Here is a 26,608-nt window from a genome sequence, read left to right as displayed (position 1 = left end):
ACACCCTGATTTCGATGATTCACTGAAACACACTCATGCACCACATACATGCGCCAGCCTTTGGGTTGATCCCTTGCTATGTGTATCGATAAGCTTCAAAACATGGATTTTATTTATTTATTTATTTTGGGCTTCTATTGATCACTTTAAAATGGAACAGAAGACACAAAAAGATCAATATGTTCTAAAGTATGAACTAAGAACTATGGTCAACATCAGCATTGTTTTGCCCGTCATAGTCATTTTGATGGCTGATGAAGATGCCATGATGTGGAGGGCAGAACTGAGATACTGCATGCTGTGTGGCTATGAAGCAGCTGAGACCATGGAGAACAGTGGCACCCATCAGTACAGGACAGAGCAAACCTCCATGCAAAGAGCTGACAGTTTGAAACACACACAACCAAGAACAAATACGTTGGTGCTGCTGAAGAACATGCACATTGTAAATGAACACAAAATGAGCTCCAGTGGAAGATCTAGTGGAAAGCCTTCCCAGAGGAGTAGAGGATAGTATAACCTTTGGCCATGTAGTGTAAGATAAGATAAGCTTTTATTGATCTCAGAATGTCAGTATAAATATATACAGTGTATATATATGTGTAAATATATACAGTAAATATATTTCAGTGTACACGTGTACCTATACACAGTAGCACCTGAGCAAAAGTAATGTTAATAATCTAGCTCTACAGATGTATATTTCCACTAAGTCCTAATGATCTCATTGAATCTGTTGGTAGTAATTCTGGTGCCCAAGGACACATCAGCATAAAATATCCATGTTTTTATAGATATGTATATTAAACTTTCCACTTTTTTAGCTGTGTGCCAGACTTGTGTACAGCCGTGATTGGCAGCAAGTTAAACACTTTTCTTATCAGGACACATGAAGAACAACAAACATCACGTGGGCCTGAGTTTGTACTAAAACCATTACAGAGAGAGCTATCGCGCTATTAATCGAAAGATAAACAACACCATGCTCATCTCCTGTTTGCTAAATCCAGACCACATCTTTCACTGCTAAACACAGTAAATGAAAGCACACACACACACACACTAGTGTTTCAGAAAATGCCAAGTGCAGCACGTTGTCTCAGGCATTTTAATTGTAATTCCTCAAAAGCAGTTCTCTATTAGTTTTTGTCTAGTTCAGTGCCGTTCCCAAGAACGGAGGAACGTTTTAGCTGTAACGTGAAAATAACACGCATGTCAATGTCAAGAAAAAAAATTCCCGCTACTCCCCTGCTGCGGAGGTTTCCTCCGGGTACTCCGGTTTCCTCCGGGTACTCCGGTTTCCTCCCCCAGTCCAAAGACATGCACAGTAGGTTCATTGGCATGTCCAAAGTGTCCGTAGTGTATGAATGGGGGTGTGTGTGAATGTGTATGTGAGTGTGCCCTGAGATGGATTGGCACCCTGCCTTCTGCCTGCCTTCACAATTCCCAGTTATTGGTACAGGATCAAACATACAGCGAGTCACCGAAGTAAACCCAAACCGCCCTCTTTAACCAAACAAGTTATGTGAACTTATTTCTTCTCTTTAACTCCCGTTGTCAAGACACGTTGTGGATATTGGATATTCAAAAATGAAACTTAAAATAATCCATTGTAAAACATAATGTTTCGAGTTGAGGTTTAACCACCTGAAATGGTTGACAGTGTAGTTCCTGCCGTCTGAACCCAGTGAAGCAGACAAGCAAGAACAACCCCAGACATAAGAACATATCCTCTAAAATAATCTTTCCCATGGGCCGAGCACCTGTGAAGCTTTTTCAATTCACACACACAACTGTTTTGTTGTTTTCCTTTATCCGCCGTCAAGCTTGTCACAGCACTTAAATAGAGGAACATCTCTTTCCTGTGCTTGTCTTTTTGATTTTGAACAGAAAAAGAAACATTGTGAAAAGAAACGGCATCACCATGACTGGGTATTATGCAATTATGCAACACTGAGTATATTTGAGGGTTGGATTTTAATATTAATACCACAGTGCAGTTCTGAAATCTGATTTGTCAGGTCAGGTTTGTTTCTATAGTAACAGCTGACACACAGGGACTTGTGTGTATGGCGGGTGCTCCATATAATCAGTCCGTATAAGATTTTACAGAGTTTTTTTTTGTGATTGCTGTGGCCTTTTTCAAAATTCGTGATGCAACTTGCGGAGTTTTTTGTGCTAATTTTGAGGAAAACTACTCAAATTGGCGAAATCTCAATGGCACAAAATTGTCTTTTGCTCTATGGTCTAACTTTGGTGGTAAATGAGACCTTTTGGCTGTACTCATGTTCGATGTACGGAATTCGAAGAGGACTTTGACTGAATGCATGTTGTGATGATGTCACATGACACATCTTGGCCCAAATCTGTGGGAAATCTTTTAAAAAATTTTTTGGAGTTGGCTTGATTTTGCGCGCTGCATCACGTCGTGCGCGGGTTATTTTCGTGCCACCGCACAGCCTGCCGTCTGTTATTCTTTACACATACACATTTTAAATTATAACATGGTATGTTGGTAGACTGCATTAGCCATTGCCATAATGCTCACATGTGTAGTGCTATACATAACAAAATCATATGTATTTTCATATTCTGCTTATAAGCACGGATTTTTTTTAACTAATAAATTTAGTTGATAGCTATCTGTGTAACTTGACTACTTTGTGTATTTGAGTAATACTGGAAAAGTGACTCTCATAACCTTAAGTGATGAAAACATAATTACGCAGATGTTTTGTGCATGAATATAACGGTATCCTGGTATAACGTGTTATTAAAGGGAATTGTGACATACCTCGGCATTTCTGTCCGATCTGCATTGTTTGGAAAAGTTCCCGTCTACAGACATTTAATTCAGTCTGGAGAGGGAACAAAACATGCTCTCACAGCACTGTGTAAAGAATGACATCCTCCTTTTATTCCTCACTGTTTGGCTTTCCAGCTGTGAAATCTTAACCTGATAAGTGTGACAGTCCAGCTGTGGACGCTTGACTGCGGCTGAGTCTTATACGGCGTGTGTATTCGGTTGAACGGATGCTGTACCATGTTATTTCACACCTAATTCCTGGTAAAGAATATTTTTCCTGCAGTCTCGCAGTTGAAAGTTATTTTAAAAAAAGGCCTCGTGTGATCAAGGAAAAGTCACCCTCTTTTCATAGACTTGAACGCTAAATGATATTTAATATTTTATACATTAAAATATTTCATTTTAAATATTAAAATGCCTGAGAATAATTTCGCTAGGACTCTAGAACAGTTCAACTTGGCCAAGAATTTTACTGGACTTGAATCAGGCTTCTGAAGAATGTATATAAATATGAAAACAAAGGGGTATGATGGATGGGAGAAAAAGGTCAAATTGAGGAATATTACATTATTATGAAGTGAGGTTTCTGTAATATCAGTTGACTTCCATTTAATGCCTTCTACCTGCAGACTGCAATCTCAAAATGTGTGTCTGAGTGTTTTGTCTGTATGTATTATTCATTTTTTTTCTTTGTAAAGATACACAGCTTTGTATGCAAAGGCTATAAAGTGTCATTGAGTGTGTGTGACAGGCATTATACATATAAAAGCCACCACTATCATCATCATCATCATCATCATAATCATCATCATTAGCACTTTCCACTTTCTGTCAAGACCTTTGCAAGAAATGTTAATACACCTTGATCCCAGATGGACTATTTCCTGACAGGGAGATGAAGGGGGGACATGGGGGAGCTGAAGAGATGCGGAGATTGAGAATAAAAGACCTTTGTGCCACTGGGCCTCACTTTCTTGCTGAGGTTCTTTTAAGGATGTTGAGTGAAAGCTCACACAAGACAAGACCTCTATAAGGTGGAAAAGAAAAAGATTGGTCTGAAAGAGATTCAGAGTTCCTGACCAGGTAGAACATGCTATAAAAATGTATGATCAACAAGACAGCATCATTAACCACATGCAGGAACAGGAACATACACTTACTATGTCACTATATTTACATTATAGAGTGCTAGATAGCTAATAACATCATTCTGTACAAACCACTGTGATGTGCTTTGGCTCCTTGCAACTCCACAATGTTGTTTATGGATATACTATAAAGATTCCAAAACAGTGATGTGTAATGTTAGCTTGTGTATGTTAGCTGGTACATGCCTTATATAACTCAGAGTGTCAGTAACTGACTTAGCTAACCTATATTTTCTACAAGAATTAACCGGCTATGCTAGATTGGAGTATTCATCTCATGATGTTCAGCTTGACTTTCTGATGCATCGTGTAATCAAGTAAGCAACATTGTACATAATGTTGAGTTGCCCATTCAGCCACAAGGGCATTAGTGAGGTCAGGCACTGATGTTTGGCAAAGAGGCCTGGGGTGCCCAAAGGTGTTCAGTGAGGTTGAGGTCAGGATTCTGTGCAGGACACTCGAGTTCTTCCACTCCAACCTTGGCAAACCATGTGTTTGGGGCCCCTTAGTTTTTGTGAAGGGAAATCTTAATGCTACAGCATAAAAAGACATTTTATGCAATTGTGTGCTTCCAACTTTGTGGCAGCATACTGTATGCCATATGTCTACTCTTGGCTTGAGCCCTGGGTTTCACCTGTGAAGACTGCATTTGTTGTTAAAAAAGATAAATCAACATGAAGACCAGAGAGCTGTCTATGGAAGAAGAGCAAGCCATTTTGAAGCTGAGAAAAGAGGGAAAATCTATCAGAGCACAAGCATTGGGCATAGACAATACAACAAATTGGAATGTCCTGAAAAAAAAGAAACGACTGGAGTACCAACAACCAGACATGGAACGGGTCGGCCAGAGCTGTGAAGAAAAAGCACCAAAACAACAGTCAGTGACATCACTAACAACTTCCACAGGGCAGAGGTGAAGGTATCACAATCCACCGTTTGAAGATTTCAAGAGCGGAAATATAGACGTCATACTACAAGATGCAAACCACTCATCAGCAGTAAGAATCAGAAACCCAGATTGGAATTCTTAAAGAAATACAGAGATGAGCCACAAAAGTTCTGCAACCAAGATGAACCTCTACCAAAGTGATGGAAAGGTCAAAATGTGGAGAAATAAAGGATCTGCTCATGATCTAGCACATACAAGCTCATCTGTGAAACATGGTGGAAGTAGTGTCATGGCTCGGGCTTGCATGACTGCTTCTGGAACAGGCTCACTAATCTTTATTGATAATGTAACTCATGATGGTTTCAGCAGAATGAGTGCATAAATGTACAGGAACATTTTGTCTTCCATTTTACAGATAAATGCATCCACATTAATTGGGAGGAACTTCATCATGCAGCAAGACAATGATCCAAATCACACTGCCAACTTCATTAGCGTGGGGGGCGGGGAAGGGGGGGGTTTAGACTGGCCAAGTCAGTCACCAGACCTTAACCCAGTTGAGCAGCATTTCACCTCCTGAAGAAGAGACTGAAGGGAAAACCCCCCCCCCGAAACAAACAACTACTGAAAGAAGCCGCAGAACAAGCCTGGAAAAACAACACAAAAGAAGAATGTAACTGTTAGGTGATGTCAGTGAGTCTCAGGCTTGATGTAGTTATTGCACGCAAGGGATACATTATGCAACCAAATATTAAGTGTTGTTTACGTTATAACTGTCACATAAAGGAGGTGCGGACAGAAGCAAGTGCAGGTTAGGTGCTTTAATACAAAAACAAAAGTCCAAAGGGTAATGCAAAACCCACAACTTTAAACAGAGGTCAGGCGATCAGGCAACCAGACAAAACAAAGCTAGGCAGAGACTCAAGGTCGTAAACAAGTGCAAAGTCAATACCAGGAAAACAAACACAATCTCACGGTATAGACAGAGAACAAGTCAACTGAGCGCATACTTCACAAATACAACAGGTGTGTGTGATTAGAACTCCAGGGAAGGTGAACGTGTGTGTGTGGGAAGTCTATTCCTCTTTGGCCATGTTTGTAGTTGGTGGTGCATTCTGGGAAATGGAGTCACTGGTTTGCTGTGATATGACACTCTCTGTTCACCCGCTCACCTAAAGATTGGGTGATCTGTCACCAAAAGGTGCCATGTTCTAAGTTGTTTAATACATCTAGATGTAAATATCAGTCAGTGAAACTTTAAATTCTGATCTATCGTCTCATATTAATATTTTTTAAATCTCAAACACAAATGTCCAGTTTATACTGACAACAATAGAATTGGTCTTGCAGCTCCAGTACTTTTGGAGGTTTCTTGTGTAAAAAAGTGGGGAGGAGAAAAAGATAAGCCACCAGTAAAAGGCCTTGTAACAGCCAAATTAAGTGTGTCCCAGTTTTACTGTGGTGAAATTCATTTGTCACAAAGGCAGGAGTCTAAATGAGATGTCAATATATAAATAAAATGAATAACAAATGAATAATGTGATTAAGAAAAAATAATTACATAAAGAGTAAATTAAGTCCCATGCACGTCTTTATTAAAAAATTTTTTAAAGCTGATCTTTTAGTTTAGGCCACACCCACTTTGGGCTTACATTTAAATACAGATATGAATGTTTGGAGCACTAAATAGATACAGATTGTGTCAGTGTGTCATGGTGTAGAAGCTCCTCCTCTTTCTCCTCTTACATTCATCACATATTAATTAATATTTCTGAGTTTCTCAAACCAGACGCTGCTATATTTGAATTTGAATTTTTTTAAAAATGTATAGTAGGTCATGTGAACTGATTTGGTCCATTTGTAAGACAGATGGAAAGATTATTATTGCCATCTCAGTGAAGGTAAAATGCAGAGGTGCAAAGCATTAACATAGGCAGAAGTTTTTCTCTGGTTTTTTATTTTTGTATGTTGATGTGTGTGTGCGTGTGTGTGTGTGCTTGCGCACTAGATGTGCTCATGCGTATCCACACATGTTCCTTCCTAGCTGCCTGTTGGAGAATTACTTTTTTTTTTCCCCTGAAGCCTTTGAAAGATGTGTGAACGTGAAGGCTAAATGAGGTGCTTTTCATCTCAGGGAATAATAAGTCTGCAGGGAAGTGATATCAACACTCTACTTCAGATAAAAGCATCCTATCCGTCAAAAAAATTATCAGGACTGGATGCATGTTCATACTTTACTTCTTTCTGAAGAGGTTTTAGTCTGTGTTGATAGTAGTCAAGTCCTGTATTATACTGAATTAGCCTGATGTTGGTCTTTGATCCCTGTTCTCACCTTATTGTTGGGTTTGCAAAAAATAACAATAAAAAAATGTCACACCTTTATATGCAAGTGTAACTGCCCCATAACAGAAAATGGTACTGTTTATATATTGACCCTGTGTGAATTCATGCTGAGCTTATAAAAATGAACAACTACTAACCAAATGAGATGCATGACCACGCCTCCTGGTATGTGAAATAAGGAGAACAATGGGGAATAGTAATATGGTGAGGCATATCATTAAAAGTGAAGTAAACTAGCACAAAAAAAAAGAAAAACAAAAATGTGTGCAATGCTACTGGGTAGCACTGGTTGATTTTATGCCTTTGGGAAGATGTGAGCATTTCTCAATTTAAAATCTTGGCCACTGCTTTTGCAGATACATTACGCATGGTGATCAGCCTAAGAGAGAGAGCTTCTCTCTTTTATGGTCCATCCCATATGCCTGTCGGACCCAGAGAGAATGAACAAAGCCTGGTGAAGTTCTTTTGATGGTTCATGGGGGATTTGTATTTTCAGTTGCTGTAAAGTACTTTAATAAAAGTCATCATTATAGAAATCTGTTCTCCCTCTCGTATTCCTGAAATGATACACATTGCAGTTCATCGTCTTGCATCGGTTGGTAAGGAGGAGACTTAAGGGACTCCAGTAACAGGGGGAGATCCCACTCTGGTCTCTTGGGGTATCGCAGAGGACAGAGGCCCCTGGCCCTTTTTTTAGAAAGGTCATGATAAGCTTCCGAGCCCCCAGAGGGATGTCACACTACCCCTAGTTATTGAGGAAGGTGTCCTCGGTGATTTCCTCTCACCAAAGGGGGACCAATCCCAAGCAGACTCCTTTTGTCAGGAAGGCCTTGAATCATCAGCAGGCTAGAGTCTGTGCCTTTTGCTGAGATGTCAAACAGAACTCTGTTTGATATTTGTTGTCAAGTCTCAGGTTGATCACCCACTTCTTCAAGTATCTTAGCTACAGCAAGCCCAGGGGAACTACCACTGCTGCTGCTGTCAGCAGTCCAAGCATCCTCAGCAGGAGCCGGTATTGCACATATCTAACTGGCAGGTGAAATAATGTCTGCCACACACATGGCTAGCATTCTCAATAAATCTACATGCTGATGAGTTGTGTGGCCCATTCTGATGTTAGGGAGCTCCTCGTGAGACCAAGTCCCAGAATGTCAGTGAGATGGGAGCACAGATCAGCCAGTCATCCAAAAACAGCAGTGATATCAGCAAGGCCTTGAGCCCCGACAACGTTGAGTGCTGACAGTGGAACTAAAGGTGTATCTCTTGTATTGTTATCAGGACCCATTGATCCAAAGTAGTCAATGTTTTCAGCTGTCTTCATGGGCAATGCCTTCCTAGGACCTCGCCCAAAGGGTGAATGAGAGGCACTCGGGTGTCTGCTGAAGTCCATTAATGACATCTCAGTTTGTATTCCTAGTTGTTGGTATGACAGCAACGAAGGCTGCTTTCACACACAGGCAGCTTTTTCTCAACCTGCAGAACACATTTTACATCCAGTCCTAAGGGAAGTGGCCACAAGGTGTGCAGAATGCAGACACTTTTAAAAACCGCTGCTGTCTTTGATTTTTCCTCAGACTTAAAGCTGAAAATTTTTCCTCCTGATTGGATCGCAGGGGAGAAAAACAAACTTGGATGATTGAGTGCCTGTGAAAAAATATATGAAACAAAAGACATGACATGTTGCTAATGTTTTAACTTTACAGCAGGGGAAATAAATATTGGACGTGTCAACATTGTTTTCAGTAAATATATTTCCACTGAGGCTATTCACATGAAATTTTCACCAGACATCAGTATTAACTCAAGAAATCTGGAAATATAAAGAATTCTCAACATTAAATTCCATAAATGAAGTTACGTGTAATAAAGTGGAATGACACGGGGAAAAAGTATTGAACACGCTAAGAAAAAGCAGTTCTCCAAGGCAAGGTAAAGAACCAGCTGAAATCCGTAAGTAATTACACCCCCTATCTGAGGAAATTAATATCAGCTGGGTTAGTAAATTGATGGTCTATAAAAAGGCTTTTCATTACCAAGGTGTCACACAAGAAACATCTCATGATGGGTAAAAGCAAAGAGCTCTCCCAAGACCTTCACAACCTTATTGTTGCAAAACATATTGATGGAATCGGATACAGACGTATTTCAAAACTTCTGAATCCTCCAGTAAGCACCATTGGGGCCATTATCCACAAGTGGAAGCAACATCACTCCGTCATCAACCGGCCATGCACAGGAGCTCCTCACAAGATCTCTGACCATGGAGTCAGGAGAATAGTCAGAAGAGTAGCCCAAGAGCCAAGAACCACACGGAAAGAGCTCCAGAAACACTTGGAGGAAACAGGTACCATCGTCACAGAGAAAACAATAGGAAATGCACTCCACTGCTCCCGCTCACCCGCAATACTCCATTACTAAAGAAAAGGCATGTCGAAGCTTGTTTAAAGTTTGCTACAACTCATTTGGACAAGCCTATGAAATACTGGGAGAGTGTAGTCTGGTCAGACAAAAACCAAATTGAACTTTTTGGCTGTCACATTACAGACCATGTTTGGAGAAGAAATGGCACTGCACATCACCCTAAAAACACTATACCAACAGTGAAGTTTGGAGGTTGAAGCAGCATGGTGTGGGGCTGTTTGGAAATATATTTACTGAAAGAAATGTTGACGCATTCAATACTTATTTCCCCCACTCACTGGAACTGTGGCTATAGCACATACTGTCAAGCCTCTTCTCTTGATTTTCTGTCTGTGAAGCTATAGCAAAAACAAACCACCTCATTATCAAGTTAAACCATATAAAAATAGGGATTAGTTAGGGCCTTGATTTTTCATCAGTGTTTAGTCATTAGTCATTTATACATGGGTAATGCATTAAGCTTTATTCATTATCTCCTTCATTAATACATGGATACTGCACAATTAACATTTTAAGTTTCAAAATTCTTGAGCATAAATGAATCATCTAAATTTGCATCTTACTAATATATAATGCAACATTTTATTCCTATAAAGTATAAGCTGCACTTCAAATGATGAAACAAAGACTATCTAAAAGGTCTTCTTAGTCACTGAAATTTGTTGGGAGGATAAGGCATAACACATTGGAGTGTACTGGCAACAATTAACACTGACACTTGTTAAAGTCACACATTAACAGTATAATGGATTGGTTACTCTTTATTTTAAGGACCATCTGGGTTACGTGTGTAACCCTGTTCCCTGAGAAGGAAACAAGATGTTGTGTTAGCTCCACGCTGTGGGAAGCACCCTCGCACGTGACCGGTATCTGAAGCTTGTGTAAAATCAAGCCTATTTATAGGCTTGCCATGATCAAGTGACATGGCAGTTAAGTGTGTTGAGTAATATAAAAGCGGTACCTGTGAACCGTGCCATCAGCCTCTATTATGTGAAGCGAAGACGCAATTCACAGTAAATGACCCAGTATGACAAAGCTATAAAATGTCTTGTTCCCTTTCAAAGGGAACTCAACATTGCATGAGCTCTACGCTGTGGGAATGAAAATACCCACTCCGTCATACTGAGGGCATGGTCTGTTGAAAAGGTCAGAACCCGAGGGTCACTGCAAGACACTCGAGGCCATGGTGGAACATATATCCAGGTTGTAATATCGAATGAATGTGTGAGGCGTAGACCACCCCACCATAGCACATACATCCTGTAAGGGTACCTCTTTGGACAATGCCTTCAAGGAGCCGAACACCCCCCCCCCCCAGTGGAATGAGCCTTTATGACCAGAGACATAGTGAGACTGCATGCCTCAAAAGCTATTGAGATTGCATCCACTTTCCAATTAGAGATGCACTGCTTCAACACAGCATCACTTCTACTGTCGCTGTCAAAGCAGACCAGCAGCTGCTCTGACTTACGCCACTGGCCGGAACACTGGACATATGAACAGAGAGCGAACACAACCACATTGCACATTGCACTCACTGACAAAAACTCTCCCAAAGAAGAATTAGTTGCGCCTGCCTGAACAGGAGGCATGAGCATAACCCTCCCTGCTGGTTGACCACTGCTGTGTTGTCTGTCACAACCAACACATGGTGACCTCTTAATTTCAGTGCTAGAAATATGGCCCGCATTTCTAGGTGATTTATATGCCACTCCAGATGAGGGCCACTCCAAAGATCATGAGCTGGACAGTTGTCTAAAACCGCACCCCAGCCCGTGAGGGAGGCATCTGTCATTACCGTCTTGTGATAAGGAGACGCCCCTAGAGTGTGGTGCAAGGTTAGAAACCGGGGACACCTCCAAATTCTCAGAGCATGTAGGCATTGCCGCGTGACACTGATTACTCTCAGAGGTTTCGTCCTCGGATGAAACCCTCAACTTTTCAGCTACTACTGAAAAGGTGGTTGAGCTCAGAACTGGACCCGGTAACCCTTTTCTACAGAAGACAGAAGCAATGGAGACACATTTGGCAGTAGTTTCCATGCTGCCAGATGGTCTTTCAGTAATGTTAACTTTTCTGCATTCTATTGGAGGGAAAGCATCAGATTTTCATTGCCCTGTGACAGGTCGCTGACCAGAGAACACGGAAAACTTGGGACAGCCTTGGCTAAGGAAAGCCCTACAGTTGTACCAGGGGCTAACTGCCCTAACAACCTCATGTCCCCTGATGTGTCCCTCCGTGGCACCTCAGGAACGCTCCTTCTTTGTCTCCTTCTTTGTCTCCTTTATGACCATTCTCATATCAGGCCTATTAGCAGGCTGTGACTGTGGACATTCGTTTCCCCTGGCTCTCCGTCGGGGAAGCAGGCTGTCACACTTGCCGTCTGTGCCTCCCTCGCAGTAGCGCTCACCCAGACTTCACTCAACATGACGGGGAAAGAACTGGTTGAATGCTGCCGTATGTTAAACTCACTCAGCTCACTCTGCTTGGTAGGTCTGCAACACTGCCATTCTATGCAGTGACCCACAAGCAATACCCACTGCTGCATAGGTCTTGCCCACCAGTGCCAAGGTGGCCTTACAAGCTGGCCCCCATAAATTACCTGCCGTAAATGGAGAGAGATAGCTCACAAGTGCCTCCTCCACCTTCAGCATAGCTAAATAGCCATGCTGTTGATTCCCCACGATGGCTGAATATTCTGACATCACAGGGCTATAAATATGGTTTATGTATGGTTTTCCCCCAGAAATGTGATAATTTGTCATGCACTTCTGGAAAAAAGAAAGGGAGCTTTCTGTGGTGTGAGGGAGATTTCTTTTCACTGGGGAGAAAAAAGCTCATCCAGCCTTAGTAATCACTTCAAGCAGCTCTTTATATGTTTGAGAGCTGCTCTCCGTTTCTGGCACACCCTTCTGGCTCCTCAGAATCAGAGAGGATTTTTTTTTTGGCTTTCCATAGCAGAAGTAGGAGTCACGACGTAAGCTCCAAAATCCAGTGGAGAGCCGGACCCAGATGACAGAGCAAGAGATAAAGCTCCTCTTCCAAATCCATACGAGATCCCCAGGACCTGAGAACCCCAGATCCACAAGGCTCTGAAACTGAACTCCCTTTGACCGAGAAGAGAGCGAGCCACGATGCCCACAGTCAGACCTCTCGTGGGCTGCCCTGGCATGCTCCAGCCCTAGACACTTCACACAGAAAGTGTGTCTGTCCTCCTCGTGATGAAACGGGGGCAAGGCGTAACACACTTCCTGCATTCTCTCCCACTCATATGTTCTTTTTTTTTAAGTACAGAAAAGTGAAGAGATTTTTCTTTCTTTGTTTTGTCAAAAGATAGATAGGAAATGAGTAGTCTTTTTGCGGGCATTACACAAACGACCATCATGCAGTCTCGCTGAAGATAATAAGGCTGATGGCACGTTTTTATATCACGCTTTATATCACGTGCTTAATTGCCACTTTACCTGATCACAGTAGGCCTATAAATAGCATGATGCTACACAAGCTTCAGATATTGGTGACGTACGAGGGCACTTCTCACAGTGTGGAGTTCATGCAGCATTGAGTTACCTTTGAAAGGGAACACTTACTACGGGGTTAATTAAGATTGTTCTGTGTTCAATTAGTCACTTGCAAATGGTTTATTCACTATTAATTAGACTTTATTCATAAGCATTTTTACTGGTTCATAACTGCGGATCTCCTGTGTGAAAAATTCCTAATAAATTCATTATTAATTGTGATAGATTATTAAATTCCCTCGTTATGTAATTATTGCACAGGAATTAATAATCTAAATCCTGTTAATATACAAGTACATTCTACCTATAGGTTACAGGTTGCATGAAGTGATTTCTGCAGACTTGTGAAGGCATAAATACTGCAATACATATCTCATATTCTGGTATTCATAGCAAATTCAATCTTTAAATTTAAATTTTGATGCTGTTTCTTTTTATGTTTTATAGTGGGGTTTTTTCATCAGAGATAAGACTAATTTTCGTATTATGGTTGTAATCGGAAAAATAATTGGATTCTTCAATAATAACTTTTTAAAAATGGAAAAGTTAAAGTGCTTTAATTAATTAATTAATTTATTTATTTATTATTCAAAATTCAGAAGTATCAATACTCTAAAGCAAAAAAGGCTGAAGTAACTTTGATTTTTCCCAGTGACTTTGACTTTGAAATCAAATACAGAAGGGAAATGCCTAAAAACTATTTAAAATAATAATAATAACTGCTTGTAAATTAGACATAAATGACTACAGTGCCAGTTTGTCACTCTGCTCTTGTAGTCATTAATACAGGGCTGGGGGATGGACGCTGCACTCTGACAGAGGCGAGAAAAAAAGAAAGTCACTTGTCTTATGAAGTAAAAAGCAATTGGACGTTTGTAATTGGATCACTAGAGAAAATAGAAAATAGCATCAGATGAGGCTCGAGTTGCCTTCCACTCGATCACTCTGTCACCAAGAGGCTCGTAATGTAATTGTAAATATTCGAGAGATCCAAAAGCAATCCAATATATATCCCAATAATTACCATCCCAATGCACTTTTAAACTTTGTTCTTGCAACTTTTCTCCACTGATATTTGTCTCCAAATATCTATCACCTGATACTGACTCAGTTAATATACTCTTCTGTGCATTAAATAATTTCACGTGCTCATCATAATTATGGTGTCTTTATAATCCTCTGTCACCCCTGTATTAGATCAATGTGCATAATAACCAACAGTGATGTACTGAATATAACACTGTATGTGGCCTACTACTGTATGCTATTTACTACTTTTTTAACAGAATAAAAAATGAGCAACCATTGACCAGTGAAAGTGTCTTTCTAGTCACAGCAATGATGAAACTCAAAATTGTTTCCATTTACAACATGAAGGGACTTCGATTCCAATTCAGGAACTCATACTTACGGATAATTCCAATATCACATGAAGTGAAGAATCATAGTTTTTCTTGGAGAAATATTACTTTGCAGTTTGAGACCACACTTGATGTTAAAAAGGATAAAACAACATGAAGATCAGGGAGCTGTCTATGGGAGAAAATACAAGCCATTGAAAGAAAATGAAATTCAGGTCTGTTGTCTCATATTCATCTTTTGATCTCAAACCCAAACTTTCCAATACTTTCTGAGGGGATTGTATAACAAGAATTTGCTTTCCCTTTGTAATTTTAGGTGCATTCATTGGGAAAACGTTTTTGTTGCAATAAAAGCATCTACTTGTGTATATGTGGCCGAATTACAATGCATTATACCACAGTGCTGTTGAATTCTCCAATCCAGTCAGGTCTGAAAGTTTTAATGTTCTGTAATAGCATGACTATCTCTTTGAAATAAGTTCTCTTTGAAAGGGAACTCTATGTTGCGTGAGCTGCACTCTGTGGGAAGCGCCCTTGCGCATGGCCAGTATCTGAAGTCTGTGTAAAATCATGCCCATGGTCAGGTGACGTGGCATAACGTGTGTTGTTTACATGGCCATATGTCAATTTTTTTGTTTTGGTTCATGTCTTGTCTCCTTCCTTGTCTTGTCATTGGTTGTCTCCCTAATGTGTCATGATTACTCTCACCTGTGTTCAGTTTGCCCTTGATTAATCTGTGTATTTAAAGCCTTTGTAGTTCCTTGTTCATGGTAAAGCATGCTATCTGTGTCATTGTGTAAATTCTACCAAGCCGTTGATTAGTATTCATCTTTCTGGTTTTGCTCTTGTTCCAGTTTTCTTGTTTTGCTCTTGCCTAGACTTGTTCAGTCCATCGCCTGACCCTTGTCTGTATCTCGACTCTGCCCATGGATTACGTTTCAGTTTTGTTTGCTACCTTTAAATAAAACTACTGACTACCTGCACTTGCATCCTCAACTGTTGTCTGACAAAAATAATCCGTTTTGAGTGGTAGCATCGCTACATTATACCACCCGTTGCTTGTTTTCCTACAAAAGCTTATTATAGTGTATAATAAGCTCACTATATATTATAGTGTTATTTTCTTACTCTTCATGCTGTTATGCCCTCTCCGGCAGATGGCACTGTGGTGCGGCTTCTGAGTGCGCACATGCACGTAACCGAACCCTTATATATGGACACACGCCTCTGTGTGTTTAAGCATTGGTTGATTTACTCCAGGTGTCTGTGGTTTAGTTTAATTATGTTGGTTATTTAAACCCCTCCGGTTGCTGTGCACGGCACGCAGTATTATGTAGAATGAGTATTTATGTTACGTTAACTAAGAGTATTGGTATATGTTTGAACGTAGTAGCGTTTAGCATACTAGCGGTCTTGTTTCCATGTCCTGTTTTTGTATAATGCCTAGATTTTAGTCCCATGTTTAATCTAGCTAGTCTTGTTCAGTATAGACCGCGTTCCCTGTGTTTTGTTTGCTTGGTTTATTAATAAAGACATCGCTCCTGCGTTTACTTCCTGTTAAGCGTCTCGTGTCATGACACATGCAACTCCAACTGAATGTTTTGGATCCATAAAAAAATGATATTTTATTATTATCAATGTCTCCTTCAGAAAACATCAACAGGAATTATTAAATGTAATTCTGAGTTTTGATGTCGCATCTTCACATTGTCCACTTTTGGCACATAGTAGCTCTTTGGTCCTCCGTCGTTATCACATCCTTATCCTTATCAAACACTAATACAGTTTCTCAAAGGCTGTTCTCCAAACAAGATCCCAACATCAGAAATCAAACTCCAATCATTTGAAACGTAACGTTTCACACAGTGCTTCAGTGATGGGATTGTGTTACAGTAATAGGACAGACAACAGATTGTGTGGATGCAAGATTCAAAATTAGAGGGAGGCTGTGGAAAATTAAGCTCATGGAAAACAGTAAGAACCCAGAATATGTTGGTTTATACTGTATATATTATATACATACTCTCCTAATTGTCCTTTTGCTTGAAGGCAGGTGATAGTAATCAGAGGAGGTGATTGTAGACACAGTTTTTCACAGATTGGTGAACTGCCCATCTTTACATCTGAAAGACTCTGCCTCTCTAAGATACTCTTTTTATGCCAAATCACCTTATTGACCTGTTACTAATTAACCTAATTAGTTGTAAAATGTTTTTCCAGCTGTTTCTTTTTAGTAACACTTATTTTTCCAGCCTTTTGTTGCCCCGTCCCAACTTTTTTTAGACGTGTTGCGGCCATCGAATTAAAAATTGCCTTATTTTTTTCCTTCAAACGGTACATTTCATACCGGTACGTTAGGATTTAGTCAGTCATGAGCAAAATGTGACAGTGAATAAGTCTGCGTTAAGGATGTCTTGTTTATGATCTGTTCTACAGTATAATGACTGTAGCAGCAGGGATGTCCCTAACACATCAAAATGTATTTGAAACATAAAATAAAACAACATATAAATATATCAAAATAAAATATGGTGTTTTGTACTTTAATAGTCTTTAATAGTTTTATTTTGCCATCAAATGGCAGAAACAACCTTACACGTTTAATACACAAGTCATATTCATTTGCCCAAACACACTATGTGTGCTAAATTCATTTACATTGACACTGGCCTTATAAACTTTTCCTTTGTGGGTGTTTGCAAGTTGACAAATCAGGACAGAAAAAGACAGTCAGGGAGATAGACAGAGAGGAGAATGGAGGGGCAAAACAAGGACCTGGAGACAACAAAAAAAGGCAGAGAGAAAGTAAATGGAGAGAAACAGGGAGATTGAGAGGCAGAGAAAAAAAGAAGTTATGGCTGAGAGATTGAGTAAGTGTATGAGAGAAGCCAGGTCGTGTCATGCTCTCGGGAAACTTGTGACCCTGAAGCTTCACAAAATTCTCTCTCTCTCTCTCTCTCTCTCACTCACTCACTCACTCACACACACACACACACACACACACACATTACAGTACCTTGGCATCCCACAGTTCACTTCTACAGCACACGTTAGTGTAACACACTTTTCAGAACACGATTATGAAGGGATATGCAATCACGTTATGCTATTATGAAGTCAGCTACAATCATACACAGTTGAAATACTACCAGGCAATAAAATCATGGCACCTTACAAAATATGAATAATGTGCAGTATTAGTATGTGTATACCATTTTCTTTTTTTGTTTGGAGACTAAAGGTAAAATCACAGAGTGCAGTCTATGTAAAATGTGTGCATGTAAAGTAAGACAAATTGCAGAGTATCAAAAAGAATACAAGGTATCAGGTTGCAGGTGCTAAGAAAAGAAGAGAAGAGCATTGCAACAGCAGAAACTGGCAGAAACGTGTAGAATCCCCTCCAGGTTGAATGCATCACACTGGATGACTGACCGCTTTCAAAACAATGAAAACATTGCCTGTCCATGCTCTGTTGTACAGCCGGATCATCATTCTATAACTACAAACTTTCCAACAGAACTTTCCCAGATAAGCAGTTGGCATGCTGTTAGCTTTGAGTTTCTTTTTGCAGAGCAGTAGAGTGTTAGCGTTGTGGCCAAGGTAATGTTATGACTCTTTCTCATCAGAGTAGCCTGTTTCTCCATTTCATCTCATGAGTGATGGGTGTTTTATTTGTAGATGGCATTTAAGCTGGCTAGGAACCATTTCATGGTTAGAGAGCTGTTCTCCACAGACTAAGCGTAAGGGGAGTGCTTCTGAGGGATCCCCAGTGAAAATGAACCCATATGACAGATAACTGTCACTGCATTTTCACTGCATTCTTTCTTCCCCACTGCCAGAGGGTTCCGGTTCCACTTCAGCGTTGGTAGTTTTTATTTTCAAGAATTTGTCTCTGTTTTCTGTAGGTCTTAGTAGCTTGGCCACTCGTAATGTGTGAAATCCGCATATGGTAAAAACCTAAGTCACCTAGCAACGTCTGTAATCTGGAAGACAAAATGTTCCTGTAAACGTCTGAATTCATTCTGCTGCTACCATCATGAGTTACATTATCAATAAAGATTAGTGAGAATGTTCCAGAAGCAGCCATGCAAGCCCAAGTCATGACGCTACCACCACCATGTTTCACAGATGAGCTTGTATGTTTTGGATCATGAGCAGATCCTTTCTTTCTCCACACTTTGTCATTTCCATCACTTTGTTAGAGGTTCATCTTGGTTCCAGAACTTTTGCATCTTGCAAGTGGTTTAATCTTGTGGTATGGCCTCTATATTTCTTCTCTCAAAGTCTTCTTCAAATGGTGGCACAAGGCACCATCTGCCTTGTGGAGGTTTTTGGTGATAACACTAACTGTTGTTTTTAGGTTTTTCTTCTCAGCTCTCACAACGTTTCTGTCAGCAACTGATGTTGTTTTCCTTGGACAACCTATTCCATGACTGGTTGTTAGTAGACCAGTGGTTTTCTACTTTTTCGGGACATTCCAAATTGTTGTACTGGCTATGCCCAATGCTTTTGCAGTGGATCTGATAGATTTTCTCTCTGCATTTTGGGTTTGGTTACTGACCCCTACAGTGACATGCCACTCGAAGAATACCATCTCTTCCTCATGCGCCTTATTTCGGGGTCTACCACTTCAGAAAGTCTGACCTGGACATCGTCGTGCACTTTCTCCAGAATTTACAAGCTTAACATCGGCCCTTCTTGCCATGGGAATGCAGCCGTCATCTCTGAGCACCTTTGAGAGTAGTCTTAGAGGGAGTCCAGTTACTAATGACATTGCATACATATAAACATTTGATGTCACCTCTGGGAGTTGGAATGGGTGAAATACAATGCTACTTACATATGTTACAGTGTCCATAATATGTATAGAATGTGCATCGGTTCCATGTGTCCATGTAAGAATATCTTGTATGTCTAGGTGTTATATTCATTGCCCCTGTTGGTTATAAAGGTTCATAGAACCACATTTATAAACAGTGAAATTGTGGCATTGCAATTCAAGGTGTTATATGGCACTTAATGTCACCCTATTTCTGGCTTCTACTTCAAATAACTGTCACTGCAGTCAAAAGTTTTAGACATTTACTGTGTAATACAAGTTAATGGCTGGAGTTTACTGAGCTCATATAGTTGAAGTTAATATCTGCAGTTCTCTGCCCTCATGAAACTGAAATTGTATGCTATCTAAAACCAGAGAGATTTTTGAGTGTCAGTCAGACATGAATGCAATAGTAGTACTAAAAAATGGAAAAGCATCCAGTTGCATAGCAATACCCAGAGTATGTCCAGGTGTATTGATGTGGAGGCAGTGTGGAATATTCCATAATGAGACTTCATTAGCTTCATGCTTTCAGATGAAACTGATCCAGAGTGAGAATATTCTGCAATTAAAAGTCATTCATCTGCCAGGTGGACGAGTGCAGAGAATAAAAAGGTGGTAGTGATGCCAACTGCATATCATTCCTAAGCAGAGATGATATTTTGTTCAGCTAGCATGTATATGTAACTTAAATATACAGTATGTTTTTATATTTCCCTGCTTCATTCAGCATTTTCTATCTTTTTCTCTTCTCTCTGTTTAAATGCTTCCTTCTTGCTCTCCTGTATTCAGATTTATACCACAGCACTTAGTTCTCAATTCTGATTTGTCACAAAAGGTTGATTCATTTTCTATAATAGCAAGGTTCTAACAGTCGTGCCTGATTTTTTGGAACGAGCCTCTAGGGTTAGCGCTTTGTAACAGTCAAAGAGAGGAGTTAAAGCTGTTCCTCATGCACAATCATGGGAAAGTCTTTAGAATAGAGGACTTTACACTTTGTGGTTTTACTAACATGACTTGCATGTTTTTGTCTTTTTAACCTCAAGAGAGAAAACAAATGAGTAGGTCGTGAGGGAACATGCGTTTATAACTGCTGTAATGTAAGTGATGACAAGAACTAATTTGTTCAGATGCTCCATGACATTAAATGTACCCATTAAGATGCGTTATAAAAATATTATTGTCCCTACATGGTGTTATATTGACATGATGTGTTAAAATCCCACCACCGTCACCACCATGAGCCACTTCCTTTATAGCATTAACACTGACATCTTCCCAGAGCAGTTTAACTCAGGAATGATCTGTGAAGAGGACTGTTCTGTGGTGTGTCAGTGGTTATTTGAGGTACGCTCTTGTCCTTGTAAGGGGGTTGAGCAGGCAAATGACCTTCCCAAAGATGATATCTGACTGTGCAGATATTCTTTTAATCAGATGTCAGTGTCACTGGTTTCAGATGATCCCACAGGTGATTTATTCTTATATGGCGATCCTAGCCTGGCATTGTAACACACAGTCTACGATTGTGAGTCCAGTTGGATGTACTGTCAAAAACTCTAAATCTACCACATTGGATGTGGTACAGAACTGGACATATATGATTCTGGCAACAACTGCTACCTGCAGCAAGCATGCCAATATGCATTGCATGACCTATATGCCACAGTTGTGCAGTAGATGGCTGTGGGGTTTGTTTTTTAAATAAAACTTCTGACAAATAGGAGAAAACCAAGTGTGCAGATTGTTGTGTACCTAAATTGCTACAAAAACGGAGCAAAAATAAAAGTGTTGTATTTTGATGCCTAGCTGTCCTCAAGCTGGACTCAAAAATGCTGCCTGTTATTTACAGTATGTCATCTTCCAGTTGATGTCTCAATGTATGAGTGTGGTTTTCCCACTAAACATGTAACAAACCATTTGCAGAACAGTTTCTACCTGAAAGCATATGAGGCCTATGTACTACAGGCTCTGGCATTAGAGCCTCTTGGACTGCTGGGTTGCAGTCCTTCACCAGCTCTTCACTCAGGTGCAGGTAACCAGACTGAGAGTGTCAAATCATTCTATCCATTTGGGACAACAGATTTACTTTTGGGAGAAAGCTTCTAAGGCACTCCATATACTAGTGAGAGTAGCAGTGGAAGCAAGGTCTCTATGGTTGAATTCTGTGCAGTATGGGCCAGTCATGAGTCAGTGCGTCCTGACCTAGCAGACTTTTCAATACAATTCAATTAAATTTTGTTTAGAAGCATTTTTAACAATGTACAGTGTCACTAAGCAGCTTTACAGATATCTGAATATGGATTTAGTTATAGATCCCTTTCAGCAAACCAGAGGTAACAGTGGCAAGGAAAATCTCCCTGAGACGATGTGAGGACAAAACCTTGAGAGGAAGCAGACTCGAAAGGAAACCCATCCTCTTCTGTTAAGCTTCACAATGGAGAACTACAGTCAACAATGAGTCTCATTTGGTTGTGTTGGGATCCTGGGATCTTCCTGTACATGATGATTTACCAGTCAAATCCATTGGATATGAGAATGCGACAGGAAAACTGATGTAAAATATTTAAATGGACATTTCTGCTGATGTCTAGCCAGTACTTGAGATTCAATCTGGATTCATTGCTGCAGGCGTTTACAAGCAATAACCCCCCCCCCACACACACACACACACAGCACTACCTCATTAGTCACTATAAAGCTGTTCACTGTAACCCCCACGGTTACAACTGGTAAGGAGAACAATTGATTTAATTAGTTCTTAGGAACAAGAACAGTACGCTGCCATTCACCTCTTCATAAATTTCTGACCAATGCACAATACAAACATTTGGGAAATGCTAGTTTTGCTACATTTCAATGCTAGCAACTTCAGTTCAAACCTCAGAACTTCCATTGTAATAGTTAACCTAGGGGTTCTCAAGCTTAGGCCATATATTGAAACAGATTGGTCCCTGATCATGATTTCCTACTTAGAAATATTGCAAATATATGATTTAATCATCTGGAACCAGTGGCCTAAATAAGACAGGAAAACAAGCATTTCCACCATTTCAGGTTTAAGGAGAGTAGGGGAGGCGTCATAATATTCTCCAGCTGTGCAGTCGGGAACTGCGGCAATCGGAATAACTCAACTGGATGGTGGATTTTTGAGTGATTCTGCATTAATACACAATATTCTTTCTGTGATTCAGTAACTGAATCTTTTGCGATGGAATTCGTTTTGATTCCGTGTTTAAATTTGCTGCATTAAGCATAGATGCAGTAGTCCTAGTGCAATGATAATTCAAGGTGATTCACGTTCACACGTCTCTGCATGAGCGATTTCATGGAGTTAAGCTCTCAGCGAATAAATTGAATTTCCATTTTCTTTCTTTATGATGAGTCTCTCTGACTACAGGATAGCCAGTGAGTGTCAGCTGCAGGAAATGACTCATCTCCTCACATCAACCTGTGGAGAGAGATAAACAATGCTATTTATATACAGTGATACATAAGATCACCAAATACTATATATATGAAAATACTACAAAACAGTCTCTATATTAAATAAAAAAGTTCTCTCCTTTCTGTCTTGCACCTTGCCGAGTGCACGAAGGGCATGGAGAGCTCTGGGTATTTACTATAAAAATATATATTATCAAAAAATGAACTGAACCATAGCACCTTAATCCAATTTCTGGACTGATGCAACAGTAGCTTGGTAGCCGGTACTGATAGATAGGAGTCCTGTCAGTAACATTACATACACACACTGCATGCTATGAGGTTTGGGAATGCATTTTTTAGATTTTTATTGTGTGCAATAAATAAATTAGTATATCAGGTTGGAATAACCGAACATAATTGAAGATGAAACTAGGCTTATTTTGAAGATTAGGATTTAATACTTAAATATTTGTGTAAAAAAATACAGGCAAAAACAATTCAACTGTATATTAATAACAAAAATTTCATATAAGTATATATTATATATGCAAACGTATATATAATTTTACACCCTTCTCTAGCTCTGTGAAGGAATGGTTTGTTTGTTTATGTTTTAGATAACGCCAGAGAGATATCTGGACAGGACGAAAAAGATCACACCATCCACTGAGTTTGGGGGGGGGGCACTATCCATTTATCCAATGTGGCAGCAGCACAGCGCATAAAATCATGGCGATACAAATCCAGACCAGCCGACCTTTATGCATTTTACGCAGAAGCTCCACAGTTTAACATCATAATGGCAGCTATGAGTTATCACTCAACAATACACAGTCTTCTGCGTCCTCCTTTTTCTGCAGTGCCTTCACTTTCTATCAAGGTAAATGGAGAATGGTTTGACCAGATTAATGTGAAATAAAATGTATAAATGTATGCTTGACTTTAGCTAACATTAGAGAAGTATATAGAGTAGTTAACATCAGACCAACATAACAACAGGAGCCAAGCATTGGCTGAGTTTGAAATTGGGTATTTGCATTGTGTTGTGTGCTCCAGAGGGTGCAAAGAGTAGCTGAAGTTTTGAAAGTTTTCTACCTTTGCTAGAATTTTTTTTTTCACCCCAACATTTATTACTAAAGCACTCCGTAGTTATGTATTTTTCAGTAGATGAGATTTATTGACACTGTTTCCTTGAAGCTTTGCTGTAAATGAGATCCGGGATTCCAGCACGTACTCCTGTCTTATCTGCTCGGATGGATGGCTACGGCTTGTTATCTGAAGCCTCTTCGCAGCCTCATAACAATCATAGAGGAATTTACAGAGTCAACTGTTCAGTATTGCAGTTCAACATCTGCTTTCCCACAACAGTGTAATCCATGGCAAAGTGAAAATAGACATAGAACGAGATACGTGTTGTAGCTAGAGTTTGGTGAGTGTGGAATGTGAGAAGTGTACAGTTCTCACAAACGTAAACTCATTGGTAATTGTATATTGAAATATCACAAGGTTTTTGCATTTTATAAAAATGGTGAATATTGCTATTTTTGGACTTTTTTTATACATTTTGTTTTGATTAAATACAATATTACTTCTAGCTACATTTATACCAATATTGTCATTTATACCAATATCTTAAAATCCCATACGGGCAGTTTAATTTCTTTGCTTTTATCAGTGCTGGAATGAAAAGCCAGAAACTTTTTGAGTAGTGTATAACAGTCTAATGCTTAGTTAGAAGAGTGAGTGTAAGAATGAGCTTGCCTCTTCCTGTCTAGAATAAATTCTACCAATGTAAAAACACATGTTGTGTATTCTTGATAATGCATGAGGAAGGCAATTATTTTTGTTGAAATTGTATACTTTGGCAAACAGTTTTTAAAATTGTCCAACGGATTGCGCACGGATTACTCCAGCGACAAACTTTTTTTTTTAAATTGTCGCCAACCAGTTTGAAGCACAATCCCAATCACCAGCTTATTGTTGGCTCAGGTTTTGGTGCTCAAACCCCAAAATGTCTAAATAGCATCAAAATCTTTATCTAATAGTCTTCTCTGCCCTGATGAAACGTTACAATTGGCATGGTCACATAAAAGAGTGGTGCAACTGAGGCTATGCCTCCATCTGAATTCCTTAGTGGAATGGAATTAGAGGTGAATATTCACAGTGCTTGCAAGTGGAACACAGTTATTCCTCACACTGTTTCTACTTGGTATAATTCTTGCCATTTCTATCACTTTCAAATATTTAACTTTTAGACTTATAAGAATGAGAGAGAAACACTTTGGCTGTGTTCAAAACAGGATGCGCTGCCTTGATGTCTTAGAAAGCATGCTACTTTTAGCTATGAAGGTACCTTTACCTGCGAAGAAATGGTTTGAGACACCTCAAACTGCCAAGATACATACATATGCTAATAGTCATTAACCTCAAATGTCAGTCAGAATATATTGAATAAAATACAGATGGAGATAACAGAACAAATATGTTGTGAATACATCAGATCTTTTTAGTCACATCTCAAAAGCAGTTGCAAGTAACTTATTGGTCTACACATGTGTATTCTGATTTTTTTCTGGACTGGACCTGAGGCACAGGATTATGGGATATATATAACAAGGAATCATGCATGTATGCTGCCTTTGAAACTCTGCCAGATTAAGGGATCTCAGCAAGCAGCAATTTACACTGCATTTACACAACATTTAACATTGATTATCTCATTACAATGGCATCTCTCTAGGGGTGGGATTTATTAGGCAGCAAGTCAGTTCTTGAAGTTGATGTGTTGGAAGCAGGAAAAATGGGCAAACATAAGCATCTGAGTGACTTTGACAAGGGCCAAATTTTATTGGCTAGACTACTGGGTCAGAGCATCTCCAAAATGGCAGATCTTGTGGGGTGTTCCTGGTATGCAGTGGTTAGTACCTACCAAAGGTGGTCCATGGAACAACAACAGAGTAAACCGGCACCTAAGGCTCATTGATGCATGTGGGGAGCGAAGGCTAGCCATCTGGTTCGATCCCACAGAAGAGCTACTGTAGCATTAATTGCTGAAAAAGTTCATGCTGACTCTGATAGAAAGGTGTCAGAAAACACAGAGTATCACAGCTTGCTGCATATGGAGCTGTGTAGCCACAGACCGGTCAGAGTGCCCATGTTGACCCCTGTCCATGTGAGCATCAGAACTGGACCATGGAGCTATGGAAAAAGGTGGCCTGGTCTGATTAATTACATTCTCTTTTACATCATGTGGATGGCCGGGTGGGTGTGTATTTGTCGCTTACCTGGGGAAGAGATGGCACCAGGATGTACTTTGGGAAGAAGGCGAGCCGGTGGAGGCAGCGTGATGCTCTGTGGAATGTTCTGCTGGGAAACCTCGGGTCCTGCATTCATGTGGATGTTACTTTGACATTTATCACCTACCTACACATTGTTGCAGGCCAAGTACACCTCTTAATGGCAATGATATTCCTTAATGGCAGTGGCTTTTTTCAGCAGGATAATGCACCTTTCCACACTGCAAAAATTGTTCAGGAATGGTTTGAGGAACATGACAAAGAGTTGACTTGGCCTCCAAATTCCCCAAATCTCAAACCAATCGATCATCTGTAGGATGTGCTGAGCAAACTGGTAAGTCCGAGCCATTAACTTGCAAATTAACTTAAAGGATCTGCTGCACAAGTCTTGGTACCGGATACCAGAGCACACCTTCAGAGGTCTTGTGGAGTCCATGCCTCAACAGGATTTGGCCACACAAGGGGGACCTACACAAAATTATGCAGCTGGTTTTAATGTTATGTCTGATGGTTGTAGGTCTTACATAGGTACCCTTTTAAAAAAAAAAGTGTTACCTATGCTTTTACTTGGCCTCCAA

The 26,608-nt window shown here is 40.0% G+C and overlaps 1 protein-coding gene across 3 annotated transcripts in view; it reads left to right on the top strand.

The window, feature by feature from the left end:
- The window catches only part of LOC128614110 (protein kinase C-binding protein NELL1-like), a 213,726-nt gene that overhangs the window by 111,588 nt on the left and 75,530 nt on the right, over positions 1-26,608 (top strand). The gene's annotated exons all lie outside the window — the stretch shown is intronic.

This window comes from Ictalurus furcatus, chromosome 10, assembly GCF_023375685.1.
Source record: "Ictalurus furcatus strain D&B chromosome 10, Billie_1.0, whole genome shotgun sequence".
Lineage (NCBI taxonomy): Eukaryota > Metazoa > Chordata > Actinopteri > Siluriformes > Ictaluridae > Ictalurus > Ictalurus furcatus.
Note: the sequence above shows the minus strand (reverse complement) of the source record. Positions and strands in the feature narration are given on the sequence as shown.